Source organism: Mus musculus, chromosome 14 (assembly GCF_000001635.26).
Source record: "Mus musculus strain C57BL/6J chromosome 14, GRCm38.p6 C57BL/6J".
Taxonomy (NCBI): Eukaryota; Metazoa; Chordata; class Mammalia; order Rodentia; family Muridae; genus Mus; species Mus musculus.
In genome coordinates, this window is record NC_000080.6 from 123,686,665 (window position 1) to 123,712,155 (window position 25,491).

A 25,491-nucleotide genomic window follows, 5' to 3' on the forward strand; every position below is an offset into this window, starting at 1 on the left:
CCCATCTCAAAACAAACAATAAAGCCCCCATTTTATTATTTGTTTGTATTCTTGTTTTTGCACATGCATGTATATTGCTGCACTTATACCATGGCACATGTGTGCAGGCAGAGAAAAGCTTGCAAAGTTAATTCTTCCTGCAACCACATGTGCTGAGCTCAGACCATCAGGTGTGGTAGAAGGTGCTTTTACCCATGGAGCCAGTTTTCCAGCCCTACTAAACCTTTTCAGTCATCCACATGTCCCTTGTTCATTCTGACTCTTAATATGCAGTGAATCCCGTTTATTTTTGAGACTGTGATTCAGATGGCATCCAGCATTCTCTGTCATGGTTTGGAGTGATTGATCAGTGATGGGGAAATTATATCTGTCAAGATCTACCTTGTCCTTGCAGGCTTCAGCTGCAGCATGTTCTGCTCCTGAGTGATGTGCCCTGTGCCTTCACCTGTGCTTTCTGACAGGCCACTCTCCACATCTGTCCTTTTTGTCTGAAGATTTATTCCATAGGCCTGATGGCAAAATGTCCTTCCCCTGGGGACCCAAGCCTGTGAACATCGATCTCATTTTCTCTCTGTTGACACAAGTCCATTAGCTTCATCTGTCTTGAGGACAATCCAGGCTAAAAGCCTATCTGATTTTTTTCTTCTTTGGAGACCTTTCAGAATTTCAAGGTTATGAGAAACTTGGCTTTGACCAAAGTGTGTTGCCATCTGTTGCTAGTTTCTAATCTCAGATCCATTTACTAGATTTTCCAGGTTCATTTAAATAGACATTAAAACTTAATTGTGTTTCTCTCATATTGACCCAAGACCATATAGTTAAATCTTTTCTTCTAATTTTTCTTACCTAAGTATCTCACTGTTCAGCCATTTTGAAGGAATAAGGTTTTTATGTATTTTTTTTACTGTGATGACACAGTATCCAGCATTTCTTTACTAGGTGCTGTAAAACCATATCACATATAGTAGAAAGCAAGGAAGCAGACAGCCATTTAGAGACCCCCTGTAGTGCCAGGGAAGGGTTGAACCCTGAAAGTCAGACAGGAGCTGATCTGATGCAAGTCACAGCAGGGCCTTTAATTGGAGCTAGCTTGGGCCCCTCAGCTCACCAGGAACACACAGGCAGGACAGGGAGGTCTTTGGTGGAGAGGAGTCCGGAATATTTATCAGGGCAAGGCTTTATGGCAACAACAAGCAGGAGTAAATGTGCAAGTGTCTAATTGGAAAGCTACATTAGCATAGTTGGCTGGTGCTGGGAGTCAAACCTTAAACTTGATTTGTATTTCCCTCTGCGTTGTGGTCATTAGGCAGAGTGTGGGCTTGTAACATGAGGGGGAGCTCGTGCAGATTTGTTGGGGTAATAACCTGGCGATGCTGGTCTTGTTGGAGGTGAGCCTAGAGACTCAGGTTTTTGTCCGAGGGGGGCGGGGGTAACTTGGAAACTAATACTAGATACTGACCTGTTAGTTTACCTGAGTTCAAACTTAGGTCAGGTTCTCTTTAATGGAGTCTGAAAAAAGATTTGGCCTCTCACCCCCCCTTTTTTTTATTGAAGTCTAAGGGGGTGTTTTTTTTTTTAATATCAAAATTTGCTCACATTTCAGGTGAAACTTGTTTTCAGTTTCTAAATTAATTATAGCACTAAACTTTTGGTGGTCATTTATTTTTCTAGAGAGTTTTTATAACTTCCTTGTCAATAAGTGATTCTTTTAAAAGGATAAGATTATTTCTAGCAATATAGTCTCAAAAATTAAAATGTAAGAATTTTAAAATAATTGAAAATGTGACACTGGCATCAGAATGCATAGCCACACAGAAATGCACAATGCAAACCTCCCTAAAGTAAAGATGTATTGAATATATAATATCTTATATTATTACATATTTATATAAACCTTTTATATACAGTTTTTACCTCAGATCATTCTTGCTGTAAATAATTTAAGAGGAGAAAATACTGTACATGTATGTGATTTTTAAGACTTCAGATACACTTTGAGTATGTGTGAAGTTCTGGGCATGTGAGTAAAAATTGCCTGTAGAAACCAGTAGAGGATATTAGACCTCCTGGAATTGGAGTTACAAGTGACTATAAGCTCCCTAATATAGGCTCTGGGAAATGAAGTCTAATCTTTTATGAAGAATAGCAAATATTCCTAATCACAGTGTTGTTTCCCCAGATGTCACAGGACATTTTTTCAGAGAAACGTGTATGCAAATTATTTGTACACGAATTAAATTATATTAACTTGAAGCATAATTTTTAGTCATTAAGACAAGCATAATAATTCGTTATATTGAAATATATATGATCAAGTTTTAAAATCACCAAGCCCTACTGTATACCCACTCCACTTTATTAGAATAGTATGTAACAGAGGACAGCAAACGCCTCTGTGAAACGCTGTAACATTGGTGAAATTATAGGTGTGCTCTTTGCATTTCATTCCTTCTGTAAATTAACACCAGTTTTATAATACACAGTGTGATCTTTACTGTGAGGGAGCAGGGGTATATTAGCTGATGTGAGGTCATGATTATATAAGTGGGGGTCCTTCACTGGTTCTCACAATGGGAATTCCTAACCAATCACAGAGGGTTTTCCATCTTTCTCTGCTGAACCTTCATGTCTGTAACTTGACCAGCAACAACATACAAGGTGCTTACTGTTTTCAGTTCTTATGGTAACATTCATTATAGAGTCCAAATTAATTTTTAGAATAACTTAGTTTTTTTTTTCCATTTTTTATTAGGTATTTAACTCATTTACATTTCCAATGCTATACCAAAAGTCCCCCATACCCACCCACCCCCACTCCCCTGCCCACCCACTCCCCCTTTTTGGCCCTGGTGTTCCCCTGTACTGGGGCATATAAAGTTTGCAAGTCCAATGGGCCTCTCTTTCCAGTGATGGCCGACTAGGCCATCTTTTGATATATATGCAGCTAGAGTCAAGAGCTCCGGGGTACTGGTTAGTTCATAATGTTGTTCCACCTATAGGGTTGCAGATCCCTTTAGCTCCTTGGCTACTTTCTCTAGCTCCTCCATTGGGAGCCCTATTATCCATCCATTAGCTGACTGTGAGCATCCACTTCTGTGTTTGCTAGGCCCCGGCATAGTCTCACAAGAGACAGCTACATCTGGGTCCTTTCAATAAAATCTTGCTAGTGTATGCAATGGTGTCAGCGTTTGGATGCTGATTATGGGGTGGATCCCTGGATATGGCAGTCTCTACATGGTCCATCCTTTCATCTCAGCTCCAAACTTTGGCTCTGTAACTCCTTCCATGGGTGTTTTGTTCCCAAATCTAAGGAGGGGCATAGTGTCCACACTTCAGTCTTCATTCTTCTTGAGTTTCATGTGTTTAACAAATTATATCTTATATCTTGGGTATCCTAGGTTTGGGGCTAATATCCACTTATCAGTGAATACATATTGTGTGAGTTTCTTTGTGAATGTGTTACCTCACTCAGGATGATGCCCTCCAGGTCCATCCATTTGGCTAGGAACTTCATAAATTCATTCTTTTTAATAGCTGAGTAGTACTCCATTGTGTAGATGTACCACATTTTCTGTATCCATTCCTCTGTTGAGGGGCATCTAGGTTCTTTCCAGCTTCTGGCTATTATAAATAAGGCTGCTATGAACATAGTGGAGCATGTGTCCTTCTTACCTGTTGGGGCATCTTCTGGATATATGCCCAGGAGAGGTATTGCTGGATCCTCCGGTAGTACTATGTCCAGTTTTCTGAGGAACCGCCAGACTGATTTCCAGAGTGGTTGTACAAGCCTGCACTCCCACCAACAATGGAGGAGTGTTCCTCTTTCTCCACATCCACGCCAGCATCTGCTGTCACCTGAAGTTTTGATCTTAGCCATTCTGACTGGTGCGAGGTGGAATCTCAGGGTTGTTTTGATTTGCATTTCCCTGATGATTAAGGATGTTGAACATTTTTTCAAGTGCTTCTCTGCCATTCGGTATTCCTCAGGTGAGATTTCTTTGTTCAGTTCTGAGCCCCATTTTTTAATGGGGTTATTTGCTTTTCTGAAGTCCACCTTCTTGAGTTCTTTATATATGTTGGATATTAGTTCCCTATCTGATTTAGGATAGGTAAAGATCCTTTCCCAATCTGTTGGTGGTCTTTTTGTCTTATTGACGGTGTCTTTTGCCTTGCAGAAACTTTGGAGTTTCATTAGGTCCCATTTGTCAATTCTCGATCTTACAGCACAAGCCATTGCTGTTCTGTTCAGGAATTTTTCCCCTGTGCCCATATCTTCAAGGCTTTTCCCCACTTTCTCCTCTATAAGTTTCAGTGTCTCTGGTTTTATGTGAAGTTCCTTGATCCACTTAGATTTGACCTTAGTACAAGGAGATAAGTATGGATCGATTCCCATTCTTCTACACTATAACAACCAGTTGTGCCAGCACCAATTGTTGAAAATGCTGTCTTTCTTCCACTGGATGGTTTTAGCTCCCTTGTCGAAGATCAAGTAACCATAGGTGTGTGGGTTCATTTCTGGGTCTTCAATTCTATTCCATTGGTCTACTTGTCTGTCTCTATACCAGTACCATGCAGTTTTTATCACAATTGCTCTGTAGTAAAGCTTTAGGTCTGGCATGGTGATTCCGCCAGAAGTTCTTTTATCCTTGAGAAGATTTTTTGCTATCCTAGGTTTTTTGTTATTCCAGACAAATTTGCAAATTGCTCCTTCCAATTCGTTGAAGAATTGAGTTGGAATTTTGATGGGGATTGCATTGAATCTGTAGATTGCTTTTGGCAAGATAGCCATATTTAAAATGTTGATCCTGCCAATCCATGAGCATGGGAGATATTTCCATCTTCTGAGATCTTCCTTAATTTCTTTCTTCAGAGATTTGAAGTTTTTATCATACAGATCTTTCACTTCCTTAGTTAGAGTCACGCCAAGATGTTTTATATTATTTGTGACTATTGAGAAGGGTGTTGTTTCCCTAATTTCTTTCTCAGCCTGTTTATTCTTTGTATAGAGAAAGGCCATTGACTTGTTTGAGTTTATTTTATATCCAGCTACTTCACCGAAGCTGTTTATCAGGTTTAGGAGTTCTCTGGTAGAATTTTTAGGGTCACTTATATATACTATCATATCATCTGCAAAAAGTGATATTTTGACTTCCTCTTTTCCAATTTGTATCCCCTTGATCTCCTTTTGTTGTCGAATTGCTCTGGCTAATACTTCAAGTACTATGTTGAAAAGGTAGGGAGAAAGTGGGCAGCCTTGTCTAGTCCCTGATTTTAGTGGGATTGCTTCCAGCTTCTCTCCATTTACTTTGATGTTGGCTACTGGTTTGCTGTAGATTGCTTTTATCATGTTTAGGTATGGGCCTTGAATTCCTGATCTTTCCAAAACTTTTATCATGAATGGGTGTTGGATCTTGTCAAATGCTTTTTCTGCATCTAACGAGATGATCATGTGGTTTTTGTCTTTGAGTTTGTTTATATAATGGATTACATTGATGGATTTTCGTATATTAAACCATCCCTGCATCCCTGGAATAAAACCTACTTGGTCAGGATGGATGATTGCTTTAATGTGTTCTTGGATTCGGTTAGCGAGAATTTTATTGAGGATTTTTGCATCGATATTCATAAGAGAAATTGGTCTGAAGTTCTCTATCTTTGTTGGATCTTTCTGTGGTTTAGGTATCAGAGTAATAGTGGCTTCATAAAATGAGTTGGGTAGAGTACCTTCTACTTCTATTTTGTGAAATAGTTTGTGCAGAATTGGAATTAGATCTTCTTTGAAGGTCTGATAGAACTCTGCACTAAACCCATCTGGTCCTGGGCTTTTTTTGGTTGGGAGACTATTAATAACTGCTTCTATTTCTTTAGGTGATATGGGACTGTTTAGATGGTCAACTTGATCCTGATTCAACTTTGGTACCTGGTATCTGTCCAGAAATTTGTCCATTTCGTCCAGGTTTTCCAGTTTTGTTGAGTATAGCCTTTTGTAGAAGGATCTGATGGTGTTTTGGATTTCTTCAGGATCTGTTGTTATGTCTCCCTTTTCAGTTCTGATTTTGTTAATTAGGATTTTGTCTCTGTGCCCTCTAGTGAGTCTAGCTAAGGGTTTATCTATCTTGTTGATTTTCTCAAAGAACCAACTCCTCGTTTGGTTAATTCTTTGAATAGTTCTTCTTGTTTCCACTTGGTTGATTTCACCCCTGAGTTTGATTATTTCCTGCCGTCTACTCCTCTTGGGTGAATTTGCTTCCTTTTTTTCTAGGGCTTTTAGATGTGTTGTCAAGCTGCTAGTATGTGCTGTCTCCCGTTTCTTCTTGGAGGCACTCAGAGCTATGAGTTTCCCTCTTAGAAATGCTTTCATTGTGTCCCATAGGTTTGGGTACATTGTGGCTTCATTTTCATTAACCTCTAAAAAGTCTTTAATTTCTTTCTTTATTCCTTCCTTGACCAAGGTATCATTGAGAAGAGTGTTATTCAGTTTCCACGTCAATGTTGGCTTTCCATTATTTATGTTGTTATTGAAGATCAGTCTTAGGCCATGGTGGTCTGATAGGATACATGGGACAATTTCAATATTTTTGTATCTGTTGAGGCCTGTTTTGTGACCAATTATATGGTCAATTTTGGAGAAGGTCCCGTGAGGTGCTGAGAAGAAGGTATATCCTTTTGTTTTAGGATAAAATGTTCTGTAGATATCTGTCAGGTCCATTTGTTTCATAACTTCTGTTAGTTTCACTGTGTCCCTGTTTAGTTTCTGTTTCCACGATCTGTCCTTTGAAGAAAGTGGTGTGTTGAAGTCTCCCACTATTATTGTGTGAGGTGCAATGTATGCTTTGAGCTTTACTAAAGTGTCTCTAATGAATGTGGCTGCCCTTGCATTTGGTGCGTAGATATTCAGAATTGAGAGTTCCTCTTGGAGGATTTTACCTTTGATGAGTATGAAGTGTCCCTCCTTGTCTTTTTTGATAACTTTGGGTTGGAAGTCAATTTTATCCGATATTAAAATGGCTACTCCAGCTTGTTTCTTCAGTCCATTTGCTTGGAAAATTGTTTTCCAGCCTTTCACTCTGAGGTAGTGTCTGTCTTTTTCCCTGAGATGGGTTTCCTGTAAGCAGCAGAATGTTGGGTCCTGTTTGTATAGCCAGTCTGTTAGTCTATGTCTTTTTATTGGGGAATTGAGTCCATTGATATTAAGAGATATTAAGGAAAAGTAATTGTTGCTTCCTTTTATTTTTGTTGTTAGAGTTAGCATTCTGTTCTTGTGGCTGTCTTCTTTTTGGTTTGTTGAATGATTACTTTCTTAGTTGTTCTAGGGCGTGATTTCCGTCCTTGTATTGCTTCTTTTCTGTTATTATCCTTTGAAGGGCTGGATTCGTGGAAAGATATTGTGTGAATTTGGTTTTGTCGTGGAATACTTTGGTTTCTCCATCTATGGTAATTGAGAGTTTGGCCGGGTATAGTAGCCTGGGCTGGCATTTGTGTTCTCTTAGTGTCTGTATAACATCTGTCCAGGCTCTTCTGGCTTTCATAGTCTCTGGTGAAAAGTCTGGTGTAATTCTGATAGGCCTTCCTTTATATGTTACTTGACCTTTCTCCCTTACTGCTTTTAATATTCTATCTTTATTTAGTGCATTTGTTGTTCTGATTATTATGTGTCGGGAGGAATTTCTTTTCTGGTCCAGTCTATTTGGAGTTCTGTAGGCTTCTTGTATGATCATGGGCATCTCTTTTTTTATGTTTGGGAAGTTTTCTTCTATTATTTTGTTGAAGATATTAGCTGGCCCTTTAAGTTGAAAATCTTCATTCTCATCAATTCCTATTATCCGTAGGTTTGGTCTTCTCATTGTGTCCTGGATTACCTGGATGTTTTGAGTTAGGATCCTTTTGCATTTTGTATTTTCTTTGACTGTTGTTTCGATGTTCTCTATGGAATCTTCTGCACCTGAGATTCTCTCTTCCATTTCTTGTATTCTGTTGCTGATGCTCGCATCTATGGTTCCAGATCTCTTTCCTAGGGTTTCTATCTCCAGCGTTGCCTCGCTTTGGGTTTTCTTTATTGTGTCTACTTCCCCTTTTTTGTTCTAGTATGGTTTTGTTCATTTCCATCACCTGTTTGGATGTGTTTTCCTGTTTTTCTTTAATGATTTCTACCTGTTTGGCTGTGTTTTCCTGCTTTTCTTTAAGGGCCTGTAACTCTTTAGCAGTGCTCTCCTGTAATTCTTTAAGTGACTTATGAAAGTCCTTCTTGATGTCCTCCATCATCATCATGAGAAATGTTTTTAAATCTGGGTCTAGATTTTCGGTTGTGTTGGGGTGCCCAGGACTAGGTGGGGTGGGAGTGCTGCGTTCTGATGATGGTGAGTGGTCTTGATTTCTGTTAGTAGGATTCTTACGTTTGCCTTTCGCCATCTGGTAATCTCTGAAGCTAGCTGTTTTAGTTGTCACTGTTAAGAGCTTGTTCTTCAGGTGACTCTGTTAGCCTCTATGAGCAGACCTGGAGGGTAGCACTCTCCTTAGTTTCAGTGGGCAGAGTATTCTCTGCAGGCAAGCTCTCTTCTTGCAAGGCAGGTACCCAGATATCTGGTGTTCGAACCAGACTCCTGGCAGAAGTTGTGTTCCACTCACTAGAGGTCTTAGGATCACATGTGGAATCCTGTGTGGGCCCTTGCGGGTGTCAGGCGACTCAGCTGGCAAGGTAGCCCGGGGCTCGAGTGGAGTGGAAGGGGTTTGTGCCCCAGATCAAGCCTGGGTAGCCTGCTTCCCTATGTACTGCAGTCTCAAGTTCAGCGCGATTGGATTGGGGCAGGCGCTGTGTTCCACTCACCAGAGGTCTCAGGGTCCCGTGGGGAGTCCCGTGTGGGCCCTTGCGGGTGTTGGGCAAGACTCTGCTGGCAAGGTAGCCCGGGGCTCGAGTCTCGAGTCGAGCGGAAGGGACTTGTGCCCCAGATCAGGCCCGGGTAGCCTGCTTCCCTATGTACTTCAGTCTCAAGTTCTGCACGATTGGATTGGGGCAGGCGCTGTGTTCCACTCACCAGAGGTCTTAGGATCCCGTGGGGAGTCCCGTGTGGGCCCTTACGGGTGTTGGGCAAGACTCTGCTGGCATGGAAGCCCGGGGCTCGAGTCGAGCGGAAGGGACTTGTGCCCCAGATCAGGCCCTGGTAGCCTGCTTCCCTATGTACCGCAGTCTCAAGTTCTGCGCGATTGGATTGGGGCAGGCGCTGTGTTCCACTCACCGGAGGTCTTAGGGTCCCGTGGGGAGTCCTGTGTGGGCCCTTGCGGGTGTCGGGCAAGACTCTACTGGCAAGGTAGCCCGGGGCTCGAGTCTCGAGTCGAGCGGAAGGGACTTGTGCCCCAGATCAGGCCCGGGTAGCCTGCTTCCCTATGTACTGCAGTCTCAAGTTCTGCACGATTGGATTGGGGCAGGCGCTGTGTTCCACTCACCAGGTGTCTTAGGATCCCGTGGGGAGTCCCGTGTGGGCCCTTGCGGGTGTTGGGCAAGACTCTGCTGGCAAGGAAGCCCGGGGCTCGAGTCAATAACTTAGTTTTTAAGAGGCTCTAAGATACTTCTGTGGAAAGAATGATGGCTAGTAGAAAATTCTAGTATGTTTGCACTGAGATGGAAGACATGTGAGTCGGGAGCGGTGGGAACGGTGGGCAGTGATTTACCTTGGCCATCACTGGGAAAATCTCTTCTGTTTTCCCATTCCTAGCTGAATGATGTTCCAACTCCATCTGCCCTAATCAGGATTTCTATTGTTGTGAGGAAACATCAGGACCGAAAGCAACGAGGGAAAGAAAGGTTTATTAGGCTTACATGTCCATAGCACTGTTTGTCATTAAAGAAAGTCAGGACTCAAGAAAGGCAGGATCTGATGCAGAAGCCAAGGAGTGCCACTCAATAGAAGAAACACAATGATTCTAGGTAACTAACTCACTGAGATAAAAGTTACTATTATGTAGCATATATTATAATATATATTATATAATATATAAAAAACAATGACTGCTACTTTTAGATCTTTGTCTTATGTTGGTTTTTAAAATATCTTTCATTTACCCATGAATCTCAATTTCCACATTTGATCTACACACAGATTCCTTCTTACCTCCCTGATCCACTCCATTTCTCCTAGCTTACATATATTTTCCAATCTACATTATAGAATTTGCATTTCTCAGATTATGTTTACTTGAGAGACTCTGTCACCATCTGAAAACACACAGACACACACACATACACACACATACACACACTCACTCTGAAGTCAGAGTTAAAACCTATTTATGTTTAAAAACAGCAACTATGTTCAGAGTGGAATTTAACTCAACATGCATGGGTAGTCCAACTCACTGGTGGACTAGTGTGTCCATAGGGACAGCCCTCTGAGATGACAGTCAGGAGATCAGAGCTTGCATTCACTCTGGTAGAGCATGGATTTAGTTACCAGGAAGTCACACACGTGGTTACTTTGGAAGTTTCACATTTCCAACCCTTAATCAGTAATAGGAGTGCCCTGACCTAGTTGTTCTCTGAAGTCTCTTCTGGTTCTGTGATTTTATTGTCTAACAATATCCATAAGTGTGCAAACATGAGTGAAAAGTGGCTTGATATGAATGTCTGTACTTGATTTTAAATCTTTCATGACTTACTCATTTTTCCTTAAAATATCCATAATGAATATCAATGGCCTTTGATTTTTTTCCCTTGAAAGCTTAAATTCTTTTATCAATAGCATCCTCTACTTCCTCCTTGTCACTATCCTCTCTCATTGCAAGGTCATATGAAATAATACATAAGATATATACTATCATATTGAATTTGAATTCCAACTTTCCTGAACATTTTTTTATTAGTGTACCAAATATGTGATATTATTAATTTATAAGGGAAAGGTTTGTATTGCTTATAATGCTGGAGTTCCAGTCCCTGACTGGTTAATGTTATTGATTTTAAATCAACAATAGACAACATATGGTCAGAGCATATGATTGAGTGAAGCCACATACTTTATAGTCAGCAAGCCATTTAAAATCAGAAGCAGAAACTAGATTCCCACAATCCCCTGTAAGGTCATATTCATAGTCCTTAAGGACCTATTGTTAGCTCAAGTTTGTAGCTTACAGACCTTCTATTTTTATTTTTTAACATTTTTTATTAGATATTTTCTTCATTTACATTTCTTTCTTTTTTTTTTAACTAGGCAAAGAATTTTATTAACCCTTTCCAAACTGTATTCTCAGGATTCTTCAGCTTTATTTGCCGCAAAGAATGAATTAGATATAATCGAAAACTGAAAAGAGCTGCAGTGTCCGGGGGGTGGGGGTGGGGTGGGGGGCTTGGGCTTAAAAATATTAGGGATCTAGATTTTATCAGATTCATAATAAACAAAAGAATTTTAAAAAGCAGTCATGATATAAAATAGCAGCTCCTGTAATTTCTGCAAGTATCACCTTCTTCAGAAGTTGCTTCAATTCAGTTTGCCTCATTCTTAGAAGCCTCATCAAAATTCTCCACCAGATCTGGAACTTCATCATCATCATCCTCTCCAGTAGCAAGTGGTGCTTCTCCATCCACAGATTGGGCAGAGCTTCAGCCAGTCTCCTTAAACTAGTCAGACTGTCTGCACGCAGCTGGTTTCTGTTAGCGGCTTTGTCTCAGCGTGGCATGTAATGGTGAAGGTGTTTGCTGCCAGAGATACCTGAACTTTAGGGTTGTTAAAATAGATCACTGTTCCTTGGTTTGTAAACATGTTCACCCCTTCAATACCAGAGATATTGTTTACCCCTAACTTCTTTAAGGAGAACTGCAGTTTTTTATCGGCTGCTGTGGCTTTTCTGTGAACCACCTTCTTCTTTCTACGAGCAGTTCCTTTTCCACCAATGCGCACTTGTGCCTGCAGTTTGGAGAGTTTCTCCTGGTTCATGATCCTTTCTTTCATAGAGTCGGAATGGAAATGGCGCTCAGGGGGTCTCCAGCAGACCAGCTGAGAGAAGGAGCCTTCATTTACATTTCAAATGCTATTCTGAAAGTCCCCTATACCCTTCCCAGCCCTGCTCCCCAACCCACCCACTCCCACTTCCTGGCCCTGTCATTCCCCTGTACTGGGGCATATAATCTTTGCAAGACCAAGGGCCTTTCCTCCCAATGATGGCCTACTAGGCTAGAGACACGAGCTCTGGGGGTTCTGGTTAGTTCATATTGTTGTTCCTCCTATAGGGTTGCAGACCCCTCCAGCTCCTTGGGTACTTTCTCTAGCTTCTCCATTGGGGGCCCTATGCTCCATCCAATAGATGACTGTGAGCACCCACTTCTGTATTTGCCAGGCACTGGCATAGTCTCACAAGAGAGAGCTATATCAGGGTCCTGTCAGAAAAATCTTGCTGGCATGTGCAATAGTGTCTGGGTTTGGTGGCTGATTATGACATGAATCCCAGGGTGGGGCAGTCTCTGGATGGTTCTTCCTTCTGTCTCAGCTCCAAACTTTGTCTCTGTAACTCCTTCCATGGGTATTTTCTTCCCCATTCTAAGGAGGAAGGAAGTATCCACACTTTGGTCTTCCTTCTTCTTGATTTTCATGTTTTGCAAATTGTATCTTGGACCTTCTAAGTTTCTGGGCTAATATTCACTTATCAGTGAGTGCATATCATGTGAGTTTTCTTGTAAAGACACTCTACCATAAAGATCTCAGGGGTTCAGGGTAATTGAGACTGCTGGTCTTCCTACAGGATTGCCCTTCTACTCAGCTTCTTTCAGCCTTCCCTAGTTCAACATCAGGGGTCAGCTGCTTTTGTCCATTGGTTGGATGCAAGTATCTGCATCTGACTCTTTCAGTTGCTTGTTGGGTCTTTCTGAGGAAAGCCATAATAGGTCCCTTTTTGTGAGTGCCCCATAGCCTCAGTAATAGTGTCAAGCCTTGGGACCTCACCTTAAGCTGGATCCCACTTTGAGCCTGTTGCTGGACCTTCTTTTCCTCAGGCTCCTCTCCATTTCCATCCCTGTAATTTTTTCAGATAGGAACAATTATGTGTCAGAGATGTGACTGTGGGATGGCAATCCCTTCCCTCAATTTCTGCTGGAGAAATTCAGACAGTTCAGCCTTAAGTTCATGCTGCCTAGATGATATCTAGAGAGAGGACATGATCAGACGAGAGGAAGAGGTCCCCAGAGAGGTCTCTCCCCTTCCTAGTAATGCCTCATGGGAAGCAGGACTTCAAAAGCCTCTATAGGAAACAATATTAAAAGTTGGAAATAAATGCAAAAAAAAAGACACTCTACGATAACAATGGTATTATTAGTGAGAGTGCCTTATTATATCTAGAACAAAGACATCCTTAAAAATTCCAGAGACGAGAATTGGGAAATTAAAAAAAACAGAACAAAACAAAAAACCCAGGATCTATAAAACCAAGCAAGAGCTTATAGGCAGGTATAGTTTGGATATTAGGCACCAGCTTATGGTTCAAGGGACTCCAGGAACCAGGAAGATTAGGGAGCATAGCTGACAGTGGACTATTATGTGAGACAAAAGAGAAAAAGGCCACAGGTTTTCTTATGAGATGGGAGAAGCCAGACATGCAACTGACTGGCTCTGTAGTGATCTGACCTGGCAATAAGTACTTGTTTCTGCTAACAGCACCTGGACATTGGATTGTTTTACTTCTTACTTGATTCCTCAGAGGCAAATGCTTTATATGCCCTATATCTTACACCCAAATTTAGAGAATTAATCCCAATGACATAGGTCACAGGAGACACAGACAGCTTTAGGTACAAAGAAACAAAGTTTTTATTTCCTCTTTTAATTACTTTATTCCTAAAATATACAATCATGTGTAAACTTTTTTCTGTGCTGCTGGGCTCAGACATATAGGAAGCTCTATGCAAGCCATATATGGGTTTTTTCTTATAGGAAGGCACTGAACATCTGAAAGTTCTCTCTAGTTGGGCAAGCTAAGCAAAGAGTGAACCCAGAAAGAAGAACTGATTTTGTTTAATGTGTATGCACATAAATGAGCCATGTAGAATATCAGTAACTAAAATCTCAATTTCTAGAGTGGCTTGATACTTTTTCTTGGGAGTTAGTTGCTCATTGCATCTCAACTCTCAGCTAAGTGGCCATGCAGCTCTCTTTCAGAAAGATTAATCTGTGGTAACCAATTAGTCTCTAGAAATCACTTGGAAATTGAGTTTAGGACCGAGGGGCCAATGAGACAAATAGCATCCATCTCCTCCCCCCCCCCTTTTTTTTTCTAGGGAATTCAGATGAAATGTGTTTTCCTTCTGGGTAAGTACAAAATCCCCCATTGTCAGACTCAAATGCAAATATTCCTTCTGTGGGGTTTAAGACTTTGACAGTTTCCAAGGAGATGTGGGAAGATTTTGATGCCAGCTCCTGGCCAGCACTTTTCCAATCATAGGTTTGTCCTGAGAACTCTTCTAAGGTTTCGGTTTTTAAGATTTTCCAGTCTAGTCAGCCTGATGAATGTAGAGTCTTGGAATGCAGGAATTCAACACATCTGACACTTCTTCTTTCCATTCTAATTTTGTAAAAGAGAAAGGCTCTCTACTGTGATTTTGTACAGTTTATTTGGGAGCTGTCTCTACTGTCAACTTACATTTCCCTTGAAACTCCAGTGGCTGGCCCAAGTTCCTATGTTGAAATTTATTAGATTGAAATTAATATTGAAAATTATTAGAATAATCTTATACAATGGCATCTTTCAGGGAAGAAATTTTGACATATTTTCCCATTGAAATATGTATTATAATAATTTTATTGTATATAGTTTTCATATAGGTGTGGAACTCCTTCCACAGATTGGTTTAACTGCTTAGGACTTTTGGAAGGCAGTGTTACTTATGTATGACATATGCCTAGAAATCTATAACGGGTTGCTTTAGTTGCAAAAGAGTTTGTCTCATTATGGCTCCAGGGTTTTATAACAAATGAAAGAATTAGTTAATACAGGGTAAAACTTAACAGCATTAAAAATACAAAGGCAATTAGGTATTCTGCTATACAAGAGTCAGCGTGTTTTACCTCTAATCTATTTTGTTGAAATTAGTTGCAAGACCAATCATAGTTAGGGGGGGGGGGGTCCCTTCTTGATTTCTGGTTGTTCTTCTCTAGTGCTATGTGGCTATCTTTGTGATTTTATAAGTTGCTCCCTGGTATGGTGGTTTGAATGAGAAATGCCCCTTATAGGTTCACACATCCGAAAACTTGGTCCCCAGTTGGTGGCACTGTTTAGGGAGGTAGCGCAGCTTTTCTGGAGGAAATAAATTACTGGTGGTGTGTTTTGAGATGTATAGCCTTACACCACTTCTGTTTACTATCTGCCTCATGCTTGTGATTAAAGATGTGATCTTTCAGCTTCCTGTTCCTGACACCATGCCTGCCAATTATTGTCATGCCTCTATCTCATCATGGTGGACTCTTACCCTCTGGAACCTTAAACCAAATAAATAAATAAATAAATAAATAAATAAATAAATAAATAAATAAAATTCTGTCTCTTTAAGTTGTCTTTATCATGGTGCTTTATTGCAGCAGCAACAACAACAACAAAAATAGTGAATACACCTGAATATCTGTTTCAAAGAGCTTCAGACATCCGCCTTTGTCATATATTCTCTCTGTGGATAAGAACTTTATCTCAGCCATGGTTAAAGAGCACTGCTTTTTCTGTTCCCATTCTTTTTCTGTTTAACTCTGTCAAGCTCTGTCTCATGTGTAGATATGTATAATTTGAAAGATGTATTTGCTGTAAAATAGATTGCACCAGCATTTTAGACTTTTGCGGTGCTGAATGCAGAGGGGATTATAGAACATGTGTTTGCTCCTAGAGAAAGGAGACTATGTGGTATCATCCAAATATTTCTCATTAAGGTAATTTTTTTCCCTCTCTTAACTTCCACTGTGATATTTCTTGGGCTCAAATTTGGAACAGGATCAAAGGAACAAGAGAAGTATAGAGTTGCCACTTTTGGCTAGGGCAAATGACTCCTCATGTTTTCACTGTCCTATTTGTGTGGGCACTTAGAAATGAACAGACTTTGACACTTTATCTTCACTAGTAATCAGATAACTCCTAGAGAGTAATGCTTGATGACTCTGACTTTAACGTGGAAAATATATTTTATCAAAATAATAGTAATAATAATAGTAATGATAATAATTGTGGAAAAAAAAGAGAAAAATAAAATACAAAAGGAACAGGATGTAGGTCATGGTTTAGATGACTTTGTCTCTTGACTTGCTTCTGAGAATGAACTGGAGGACTGGAGCATACTCCTATTTTGCTGCTTCAGTTTTCTTTCTTTTTTTTTTTTTTATTACGTATTTTCCTCAATTGCATTTCCAATGCTATCCCAAAAGTGCCCCATACCCTCCCCCACACTTCCCTACCCACCCATTCCCATTTTTTGGCCCTGGCTTTCCCCTGTACTGGGGCATATAAAGTTTGCCTGTCCAATGGACTTCTCTTTCCAGTGATGGCTGACTAGGCCATCTTTTGATACATATGCAGCTAGAGTCAAGAGCTCCGGGGTACTGGTTAGTTCATAATGTTGTTCCACCTATAGGGTTGCAGATCCCTTTAGCTCCTTGGGTACTTTCTCTAGCTCCTCCATTGGGAGACCTGTGATCCATCCACTAGCTGACTGTGAGCATCCACTTCTGTGTTTGCTAGGCCCCGGCATAGTCTCACAAGAGACAGCTATATCTGGGTCCTTTCAGCAAATTCTTGCTAGTGTATGCAATGGTGTCAGCATTTGGAAGCTGATTATGGGGTGGATCCCTGGATATGGCAGTCTCTAGATAGTCCATCCTTTCGTCACAGCTGCAAACTTTGTCTCTGTAACTCCTTCCATGGGTGTTTTGTTCCCGATTCTAAGGAGGGGCATAGTGTCCACACTCCAGTCTTCATTCTTCTTGAGTTTCATGTGTTTAGCAAATTGTATTTTATATCTTGGGTATCCTAAGTTTTGGGCTAATATCCACTTATCATGAGTACATATTGTGTGAGTTCCTTTGTGCTTGTGTTACCACACTCAGAATGATGCCCACCAGGTTCATCCATTTGGCTAGGAATTTCATAAATTCATTAATTTTAATAGCTGAGTAGTACTCCATTGTGTAAATGTACCACCTTTTCTGTATCCATTCCTCTGTTGAGGGGCATCTGGGTTCTTTCCAGCTTCTGGCTATTATAAATAAGGCTGCTATGAACATAGTGGAGCATGTGTCCTTCTTACCGGTTGGGACATCTTCTGGATATATGCCCACCATATCCACAGGTATTGCGGGATCCTCCGGTAGTACTATGTCCAATTTTCTAAGGAACTGCCAGACTGGTTTCCAAAGTGGTTGTAAAAGCTTGCAATCCCACCAACAATGGAGGAGTGTTTCTCTTTCTCCACATCCTCGCCAGCATCTGCTGTCACCTGAATTTTTGATCTTAGCCATTCGGACTGGTGTGAGGTAGAATCTCAGGGTTGTTTTGATTTACATTTCACTGATGATTAAGGATGTGGAACATTTTTTCAGGTGTTTCTCTGCCATTCGGTATTCCTCAGGTGAGAATTCCTTGTTCAGTTCTGAGCCCCATTTTTTAATGGGGTTATTTGATTTTCTGGAGTCCACCTTCTTGAGTTTTTTATATATATTGGATATTAGTCCCCTATCTGATTTAGGATAGGTAAAGATCCTTTCCCAATCTGTTGGTGGTCTTTTTATCTTATTGACGGTATCTTTTGCCTTGCAGAAGCTTTGCAATTTTATGAGGTCTCATTTATCGATTCTCGATCTTACTGCACAAGCCATTGCTGATCTTTTCAGGAATTTTTTCCCTGTGCCCATATCTTCAAGGCTTTTCCCCACTTTCTCCTCTATAAGTTTCATTGTCTTTGGTTTTACGTGAAGTTCCTTGATCCACTTAGATTTGACCTTAGTACAAGGAGATATGAATGGATCGATTCCCATTCTTCTACATGATAACAACTAGTTGTGCCAGCACCATTTGTTGAAAATGTCTTTCTTCCACTGGATGGTTTTAGCTCCCTTGTCGAAGATCAAGTGACCATAGGTGTGTGGCTTCATTTCTGGGTCTTCAATTCTATTCCATTGGTCTACTTGTCTGTCAGTATACCAGTACCATGCAGTTTTTATCACAATTGCTCTGTAGTAAAGCTTTAGGTCAGGCATGGTGATTCCACCAGAGGTTCTTTTATCTTTGAGAAGAGTTTTTGCTATCCTAGGTTTTTTGTTATTCCAGATGAATTTGCAGATTGCTCTTTCTAATTCGTTGAAGAATTGAGTTGGAATTTTGATGGGGATGGCATTGAATTTGTAGATTGCTTTTGGCAAAATAGCCATTTTTGCAATGTTGATCCTGCCAATCCATGAGCATAGGAGATCTTTCCATCTTCTGAGATCTTCTTTAATTTCTTTCTTCAGAGACTTGAAGTTTTTATTATACAGATCTTTCACTTCCTTAGTTAGAGTCACGCCAAGATATTTTATATTATTTGTGACTATTGAGAAGGGTGTTGTTTCCCTAATTTCTTTCTCAGCCTGTTTATTCTTTGTGTAGAGAAAGGCCATTGACTTGAGTTAATTTTATATCCAGCTACTTCACCGAAGCTGTTTATCAGGTTTAGGAGTTCTCTGGTGGAATTTTTAGGATCACTTATATATACTACCATATCATCTGCGAAAAGTGATATTTTGATTTCATCTTTTCCAATTTGTATCCCCTTGATCTCGTTTTGTTGTCGAATTGCTCTGACTAGGACTTCAAGTACAATGTTGAATAGGTATTGGGAGAGTGGACAGCCTGTCTATTCCCTGATTTTAGTGGGATTGCTTCAAGCTTCTCACCATTTACTTTGATGTTGGCTACTGGTTTGCTCTAGATTGCTTTTGTCATGGTTAGGTATGGGCCTTGAATTCCTGATCTTTCCAAGACTTTTATCATGAATGGGTGTTGGATCTTGTCGAATGCTTTTTCTGAATCTAATGAGATGATCATGTGGTTTTTGTCTTTGAGTTTGTTTATATAATGGATTACATTGATGGATTTCCGTATATTAAACCATCCCTGCATCCCTGGAATAAAACCTACTTGGTCAGGATGGATGATTGCTTTAATGTGTTCTTGGATTCAGTTAGCGAGAATTTTATTGAGTATTTTTGCATCAATATTCATAAGGGAAATTGGTCTGAAGTTCTCTATCTTTGTTGGATCTTTTGTGGTTTAGGTATCAGAGTAATTGTGGCTTCATAGAATGAGTTGGGTAGAGTTCCTTCTACTTCTATTTTGTGGAATAGTTTGTGCAGAACTGGAATTAGATCTTCTTTGAAGGTCTGGTAGAACTCTGCACTAAACCCATCTGGTCCTGGGCTGTTTTTGGTTGGGAGACTATTGATGACTGCTTCTAATTCTTTAGGGGATTTGGGACTGTTTAGATTGTTAACTTGATCATGATTTAACTTTGGTACCTCGTATCTGTCTAGAAATTTATCCATTTCGTCTAGCTTTTCCAGTTTTGTTGAGTATAGCTTTTTGTAGAAGGATCTGATGGTGTTTTGGATTTCTTCAGGATCTGTTGCTATGTCTCTCTTTTCATTTCTAATTTTGTTAATTAGGATGTTGTCCCTGTGCCCTCTAGTGAGTCTAGCTAAGGGTTTATCTATCTTGTTGATTTTCTCAAAGAATCAACTCCTCGTTTGCTTAATTCTTTGAAAAGTTCTTCTTGTTTCCACTTGGTTGATTTCACCCCTGAGTTTGATTTTTCCTGCCGTCTACACCTCTTGGGTGAATTTTCTTCCTTTTTTTCTAGAGCTTTTAGATGTGTTATCAAGCTGCTAGTGTGTGCTCTCTCCAGTTTATTTTTGGAGGCACTCAGAGTTACGAGTTTCCCTCTTAGAAATGCTTTCATGTGTCCCATAGGTTTGGGTATGTTGTGGCTTCACTTTCATTAAACTCTAAAAAGTCTTCAATTTCTTTCTTTATTCCTTCCTTGACCAAGGTATCATTGAGAAGAGTGTTATTCAGTTTCCATGTGAATGTTAGCTTTCCATTATTTATGTTTTTATTGAAGATCAGCCTTATTCCATGGTGGTCTGATAGGATGCATGGATCAATTTCAATATTTTTGTATCTGTTGAGGCCTGTTCTGTGACCAATTGTATGGTTAATTTTGGAGAAGGTTCCGTGAGGTGCTGAGAAGAAGGTATATCCTTTTGTTTTAGGATAAAATGTTCTGTAGATATCTGTCAGGTCCATTTGTTTCATAACTTCTGTTAGTTTCACTGTGTCCCTGTTTAGTTTCTGTTTCCACGATCTGTCCATTGATGAAAGTGGTGTGTTGAAGTCTCCCACTATTATTGTGTGAGGTGCAATGTGTGCTTTGAGCTTTACTACAGTGTCTTTAATGAATGTGGCTGCCTTTGCATTTGGAGCATAGATACTCAGATTTGAAACTTCCTCTTGGAGGATTTTACCTTTGATGAGTATCAAGTGTCCCTCCTTGACTTTTTTGATAACTTTGGGTTTGGAGTCAATTTTATTCGATATTAGAATGGCTACTCCAGCTTGTTTCTTCAGACCATTTGCTTGGAAAATTGTTTTCCAGCCTTTCACTCTGAGGTAGTGCCTGTCTTTTTCCCTGAGATGGGTTTCCTGTAAGCAGCAGAATGTTGGGTCCTGTTTGTGTAGCCAGTCTGTTAGTCTATGTCTTTTTATTGTGGAATTGAGTCCATTGATATTAAGAGATATTAAGGAAAAGTAATTGTTGCTTCCTGTTATTTTTGTTGTTAGAGTTGGCATTCTGTTCTTGTGGCAGTCTTCTTTTTGGTTTGTTGAGGGATTACTTTCTTGCTTTTTCTAGGGCGTGATTTCTGTCCTTGCATTGTTTTTTTTTTTTTTTCCTGTTATTATTCTTTGAAGGGCTGGATTCGTGGAAAGATAATGTGTGAATTTGGTTTTGTCGTGGAATACTTTGTTTTCTCCATCTACGGTAATTGAGAGTTTGGCCAGGTATAGTAGCCTGGGCTGGCATTTGTGTTCTCTTAGTGTCTGTATAACACCTGTCCAGGCTCTTCTGGCTTTCATAGTCTCTGGTGAAAAGTCTGGTGTAATTCTGATAGGCCTGCCTTTATATGTTACTTGACCTTTCTCCCTTACTGCTTTTAATATTCTATCTTTATTTAGTGCATTTGTTGTTCTGATTATTATGTGTCGGTATGAATTTCTTTTCTGGTCCAGTCTATTTGGTGTTCTGTAGGCTTCTTGTGTGATCGTGGGCATCTCTTTCTTTAGGTTTGGGAAGTTTTCTTCTATTATTTTGTTGAAGATATTTGCTGGCCCTTTAAGTTGAAAATCTTCATTCTCATCAACTCCTATTATCCATAGGTTTGGTCTTCTCATTGTGTCCTGGATTTCCTGGATGTTTTGAGTTAGGATCCTTTTGCATTTTGTATTTTCTTTGATTGTTGTGCCGATGTTCTCTATGGAATCTTCTGCACCTGAGATTCTCTCTTCCATCTCTTGTATTCTGTTGCTGATGCTCACATCTATGGTTCCAGATTTCTTTCCTAGGGTTTCTATCTCCAGCGTTGCCTCACTTTGGGTTTTCTTTATTGTGTCTACTTCCCTTTTTAGGTCTAGTATGGTTTTGTTCATTTCCATCACCTGTTTGGATGTGTTTTCCTGTTTTTCTTTAAGGACTTCTACCTGTTTGGTTGTGTTTTGCTGTTTTTCTTTAAGGACTTGTAACTCTTCAGCAGTGCTCTCCTGTATTTCTTTAAGTGAGTTATTAAATTCCTTCTTGATGTCCTCTACCATCATCATGAGATATGCTTTTAAATCTGGGTCTAGGTTTTCGGTTGTGTTGGGGTGCTCAGGACTAGGTGGGGTGGGAGTGCTGCGTTCTGATGATGGTGAGTGGTCTTGATTTCTGTTAGTAGGATTCTTACCTTTGCCTTTCGCCATCTGGTAATCTCTGAAGCTAGCTGTTATAGTTGTCTCTGGTTGGAGCTTGTTCCTCAGGTGACTCTGTTAGCCTCTATCAGCAGACCTAGGACATTAGCTCTCTCCTTAGTTTCAGTGGTCGGAGTATTCTCTGCAGGCAAGCTCTCTTCTTGCAGGGAAGGTGCCCTGATGTGTCGAACCTGCCTCCTGGCAGAAGTTGTGTTCCATTCACCAGAGGTCTTAGGATCCCATGGGGAATCCTGTGTGGGTCCTTGCAGGTGTCCGGAGGCTCTGCTGGCAAGGCACCCCGGTGCTCCAGTGGACCGGAAGGGACTTGTGCCCCAGCTCAGACCAAGTTGTCTGCTTCCCTAGTTAATGCAGTCTCAGGTCCCGCGAGATTGGATTGGAGCAGAAGCTGTGTTCCACTCACCAGAGGTCTTAGGATCCCATGGGGAATCCTGTGTGGGTCCTTGCGGGTGTCCAGAGATTCCTCTGGAAAGGCACCCCGGTGCTCCAGTGGACAGGAAGGGACTTGTGCCCCAGCTCAGGCTGGGTTATGTGCTTCCCTCTGCTTCAGTTTTCTTCATCTGATACTTCACACACTTCTTCCTCTCAGTTTGGTTTCTTGGCTTGGTTACCAGCTGGATCAAAATCGTGATCACAGCTGTCACCCTTAGACCCATCTCCCACTGTCTCTATAGTCTGCAGTACCGCTCTACAGCATGTGTGTGGCTTAGAGAAACTGTCACCCTGTTTCCCACATTCTCCATATTCTCAGAATTGCACAGTAAAATTAGCCCTCCCTTTATTTATAGGCTACATACCTATGAATCCAACCATCTCAGATAGAAAATTTCAGAAAAATACTAACTTTGTACTGTATACATATGTACATTCCCCTTTATGTGTTATTAGTACTACAAAACACAGAGAACAAGTACATACATTGCATGTATATTAGATTACTGTTATACACAATCTGGAAATCATTAAAAGTATACAGGAGGGAATTCACACATTATATACAAACAGCATGCCATTTCACATAAGGGACTTGAATATCTGTATGTCTTTATATTATCAGGTGGGGAGGTTTTAGAATCAGCCCCCAGCATATTCAAAATATCCTCTATTTGATGCTTTATATTAGGATTATTTTTGACCATTGTCTATTTCAGTTAATCAACCAAAAATCCAATAAGGTATGTCATAAAGTATTTTTTAAAAAATAGTATTCCTGATTATGGGCATTATCCACTGGGTTCCTTTCTTATAACACTGAGATTAATGTAGGATAAATCCTGCTGAACAGTGTTGGAAATAAAATTTTCCTTTATAGGGATGCAATTAAAGTACAACTATGTTAAAAATGTCATGTTGCTCTTTGTCAGGGAAGCTTATTATGCTCTATCCTTATATTTGAGCGAATCTTTTCTTCTAAGGAACTCGGCGTTCTTTTTGAATATTAAACGACTGCTACAAAATACTTGTGAGATAACGATTCTTTCAAATTTCATCCAAGTTAACAATCATTCATTAAACCTCTGAATTTTCCAGAAGTAGGAATAACTTGAATTTATTTATCCACCTGTAAAGAATACATCTCTTATACAACAGTAGGTTGATTAATAACTGCTCAATTACATTCTCTCATACTAATTTATATGTAACTATGCATAGGTATACAGCGAAATTGTACTAGTTTTTTTTTTCCATTTCTGTGACCAAAGTACCAAAGAAAAGTAATGTAAAGAATGAATGTTTTTTTTTTTAATTTGGTTTGAGGCTACAATTAATTCATCAGGAATAGATGGCATTACAACAGTAGTATGAGGCTGTTCACATTGTGTCTATAGTCAAGAAGTGGATGTTGGTGCTCAGTTTATTTTCTCTTTTTTAATTCACTCTGGAAATCCAGACCATGGAATGGTATCCATATCCATATCTAAAGTGGGTCTTTACATCTCACTTAAGATGTAACTTTAACTTCTTCTATATAACTTCACAAATATCCTTAGAGGTTTGTCTTCTATGTGACTTCTCAGATCTGCCAAGTTGACAATCACGACTAACCTTAGAGGCACCTTAGCAGGAAATACCATTTTATAGTCTTCAAACAGCTTTTTTCCCCCTGATCAAATAATAATGGAAACTTTTTGGATAAATAGGCTAATTTCTTTGTGAAGAGCATATAACAGAAATATCAGCATCATCGTGAATATCTGGTTGAAATGTCTTAAACCCTTCCAGGACAAATGGCATCAAGCTTAGAATATTACTTCAACTTTACGACCCTCTGGAGTCACAGGCAATGTATCTAACTTCATTACTCTTCCAACTTTCTCTTGACAATAAATAAAGTGGGATGCCATTTCTTAACGGTAAACTTTTATGTTTCTAGGATGGGGAGATTGTGCAATAGGTAGAGGATTTTGCAATATTGAGGATGTGAATTCAGACTCCCAGCACCCAAGTTAGAGATGTGTATAACAGCATGAATTTGTATTGCTGCTGCTAGAGGGACAGAGACAGAAAGACCTCCAGAGCTTCCCATTTATCCAGCCTAACAGAATTAGTGAATTTTAGTTTTACTGATAGAACATGTCTCAAAAACCACGATGGAGAGCTATTGAAGAAGACATTTGACATCAATTATTGGACTCCGTATATGCACATAAACACATATACAACATACATACAAATATCTATTTTCTAGTGATTATCATTCATATGCCAAGTTTTATGTCATCTCTTGCTCTGTTGCAGAGTGTAGGGGGCCCTGCTTGCTTGTTTGGGAGTATTTGTTTGTTTTTGACTTGATGTTTAACTTCTGACTACTGTTCCTTGACTTGATTTAATCTCTGGTGTCCCTATATGACCAAAAGTTCTATTATTTGTCCATAGGAGAATTTGAATGATTTAAAGTGTCTCTTCGTCTGGAGTAAGGAAGATCAACACCAGCAAATGGCAGGGAATTCTCTCATGCCTTCTGATCTTTATGTGGAGGCCCATGCACCAGAGTTCCCTACAGCTCCCTTACAGAGTGGCAGGCTATTGTCAGACAGTGATCTGTCTCCACTGATGCCAATTTATTTTGTTAGCTTCTCCCTTAGATCTCAGTGGCCTGACATGCACAGTTATGTTGTACCCTTCACTCTTCAAGTGATTCTATTTCTAGGGAGAGCTTTTCCACTAAGAGTTCAGTGACCTGGTAATAACATTCTCGTTAGAAATGTATTGGTTTCAGTGGATCAGAATGAATATATATATATATCCTTGATATTACCCAGAAGACAAGCCATAGTAAAGTTTGAGTTATGGAAATCATAATGTCCCATGATAGCTCATAAAGTTTCTCAACAATAGATATTACTCAACTGACATATCTGAAAATTCTCTATGGGCCAATGAAATCAGCTTCTTTCAAATACTATATATTGAATGATCACTGTGTTCCCATAAAGTCTGGATTTCTCCAGAGTCTGTCATGATGGATAAACTTTTGGAACAGAAATG

The 25,491-nt window shown here is 40.0% G+C and overlaps 1 protein-coding gene and 1 pseudogene across 2 annotated transcripts in view; one reads left to right on the forward strand and one right to left on the reverse strand.

Annotated features, from left to right (window-relative positions):
* Itgbl1 (integrin, beta-like 1) overlaps positions 1–25,491 on the forward strand; it is a 318,929-nt gene that overhangs the window by 26,728 nt on the left and 266,710 nt on the right. The gene's annotated exons all lie outside the window — the stretch shown is intronic.
* Positions 11,373–11,924, reverse strand: Gm9308 (annotated as a pseudogene).